Genomic DNA, 3,146 nt, shown 5'->3' with positions numbered 1-3,146 from the left:
ATTAGGGGGTCCCCGCTCCATCTCGCCATCAGTTTGGGGGTCCTTGGCCTGGAAAACGTTGAAGACCCCTGGTCTACATACCACCAGTCTCTAATGCCAAGTTGGGGCTCAACTACCTGCTAACTGCAATAAATAACAACAGAACACATATCCCGATAGAGTCTTCAATAGAGGCGGAGATTTTAATCATGCCAATCTGAAGAGGTTTGTTAAATGTGTAACTAGGGGGAACACTCTTGACTGTGTTTACTAAAAATCAGCAGAGCCGACTACAGGACTGCTTTGCAAGACCCAACAGGAGCCTCTCTGACCCAAACATAGAAATGTTTACCACTACTGTACAGGAGAGGAGTGCAGTGTTCAGGTCAGGGTACAAAGACCAGTACGGTACAACCAGACAACCTTAAAAAGGGCATTAAGGGCGCCCGGATGGCTCGGTTGGTGGTGTGGGCACCCAGGTGTGGAGGTGTGTGTGAAGGTTTGCGACCTGCGGCCCTTTGATGCATGTCATTCCGCCGTCTCACTATGCTTTCATTTCTTCTGCTGTCCTGTCAAAATGGAGGCTTAAAATGCCCCAAAAATAATAAATAAATAAATAAATAAAAAATAGCTTTAAGCAGGCCATGGCTGCTTACAATGAGAAGGTTGAAGACCACTTTCCTAAGAGGGACCCAGCATAGATGGATATGCGGGCTGCATCAAAATTTGCCGGTTCCGGATTCAGCCCGCTGACCTTGAGTTTGACACGTGCATTAGAGTAAAAGAAGATATGGAAACAAAATAGACCAACATCTCTTAATTGACTACTTGATAACTGTGTCCTGCAATAAACAGTAACTTCATCATTTGTAAAGTAGGCTCCTCCTTTTAATAATAACAGCCTTTTACATGATTTTTGTTGATTTTAAAATGTTATTTATTCCAATAACACCAAAACCATTTTAATGATTTATTGCCAAATGCGAACAAAAACAAAAGTATTAGTGAAAATAGGACCCCCTTGGTTCTGTCAGTTATTTTAAATATATACTTTAAACCAGTAACCTAGAAAACACGACCACTGGGGCAGAGCTTCGCTGTGGCTGCTAATGTGACAAACGAGTGAATACTAAAGAAGACCCAGCCTCTGTGTCAAATGATATTTTCTCCAACTGTGAGTGTGAGGGAATACATTGGTAAGGTAGTCAGAGTTGTTGTAATATATCTAATATATATGTAATGTTTTATTTACATCTTTTAAAAATAATGCCCCCAAAAATGTTTTTGCACGGTCCTGCTTTTATGCATACATACCATTTAAATGTGTACCTTTATGTATACTTTTTTTCTAGGCCAACAATTACATCTATACCGGTGCAAAATGTCTAGTGCAAAATGACATTGTGTTTATTTATGTTACGTGGATGTTTGCTTGCTTCAGTTGTTTTTGTCCTGTGTGTATTGCATGGATCAGGAGTAGTACTCCTAATATTGTTTTATTCTGTAGAAAACATACATCAGTATGCCAAGGTAAACAAAACCACAGACTAAGTAATCCCCTTGTGTCAGACTGTGATCTACCATAAATTCAGAACTACAATATAGATATAAAATAGAGTTAGGTATTTGTACATGTACTCACTTCTATAAGGTTCGGTCCGTGGCTGAGATGAGCAGGAGGGAAAGTGGGATTGTTCAGCAAACACAGATTGCCGAAGAAATATTTTTTCCAAAGTTCAGAGGGAGGAGCCTACAACACTGACTGTGACAAATTGCTATCATGGGCACGGGGTTTAGACATGACATCGTGTGCTTATGTATTGAGCAAAGTGTTCTGAAAGGAGAAAAAGCTGTGAAGTCAAGACAGATGCAACGTAATAATTTCTACCCTCTATGTGAGTTGATATATTTGTAGCATCTACACATTACATTAAAGAGAGGCCTTCACAAAGGAACTGTGGAGCCTTTAAAACAAAGTTCACTCTGGTAGATGTCAGGTCTTTGACCGTGTTGCTTGGTTACTGTTTAGACAGCCTTGCAGTAACCTCGTCAATTTGTTAGTGAGGTTAAGTGACTCAAAGGTAAAACGCCTGCACACACACACACACTTGCAGCGCTATAACATTGGGTTTTTAAAGACTTACTTTTATAGCAGTGTTCTGGAGAAGTAAAGGAATGAGGAGGACATATCTGCGTCTGATCTTTGTATCTGATTAGATAAGATATGTTTTATTGTTATTGCACAGGAGTACAGGTAATGCATGTGTCAGTTAGACAGCAAAGATGGCACAGAGTGAGAGTGGATGTCAGGGTAATAGGTCACACACTGACAGGTTTAACCCTTTTGGGAGTTAGGTGCATGCGTACATATGCATGTAAAACAATCAAATACACAGGGGTCTCCGCAACCCATAGTCTGGGGCAAGGTAGTCCATGTGTAATGAAATGAAGGAAGGGTCCCAGACACCAGAAAGATGAGGCGATTGTATTAGAAATACGATCAAACAGAGGAAGGGTCCGGAGGGCTGTGCAAGGGTAACAGGAAAACATGATTAAATAACAAGAGGGTCGCAGAGACCCGAAGGGGCGCGTGTTAAGAGCGTTGTCATTCGTAAGGTGTGTTTTTTTTTGACAAACAAGGTGAACCGTTTAGCTCAGGCGTTGCAGAGTGCAGAGTAACGCTTAGTGTTGTCCTGTGGACCTTTACGCCAAATGCACCCCCACTGTTCGAGCAGTTCCGTACGCATTCCGGGCAATAGGCCCACGCACAGTCCCCACAGACAGCGTGTGTTTTGCGGACAGAGCTGACACCTCTTCCTCTTGCCAGTAGCTTTCAGCGTGGGCGGTTCCAAGCCCTCTCTATGGCCTTCAGCTGGCCAATCGCTAGCGAAGTCTGAAGTGGGCCTCGCCGTCACGGCCCTGACGAGCGCGACGGATGCTTCCGTGCGAGGGAGGCGCTCCATCCTCTTGATGAGAGGGGTCATGACCGCCCTTCCTCATGACCCCGCTTATCGTCCCTCATTTGCAGCGTGCTCAGCAGCAACACGTTCTTGTTCCTCTTGGGCACATGGAACACCAGAGCGGTGGTGTGCGTGAAGGCAAACTTGGACGAGAAGACAGTCCCGCCTTTGGTCTAGAGCAACACGGCCGGCAGCGCATGCCTTTTT

At 43.8% G+C, this 3,146-nt stretch overlaps 1 protein-coding gene across 1 annotated transcript in view; it reads right to left on the bottom strand.

The window, feature by feature from the left end:
• si:cabz01068815.1 overlaps positions 1–1,732 on the bottom strand; it is an 18,004-nt gene extending 16,272 nt beyond the window's left edge. The window contains exon 1 of the mRNA XM_034877674.1: positions 1,622–1,732. The gene's annotated coding sequence lies outside the window, so the exon portion shown is untranslated. The remainder of the gene's footprint in view (positions 1–1,621) is intronic.
• Positions 1,733–3,146: the final 1,414 nt, after the last annotated feature.

Source organism: Etheostoma cragini, chromosome 1 (assembly GCF_013103735.1).
Source record: "Etheostoma cragini isolate CJK2018 chromosome 1, CSU_Ecrag_1.0, whole genome shotgun sequence".
Lineage (NCBI taxonomy): Eukaryota > Metazoa > Chordata > Actinopteri > Perciformes > Percidae > Etheostoma > Etheostoma cragini.
This window is presented reverse-complemented; position numbering and strand designations above follow the sequence as displayed.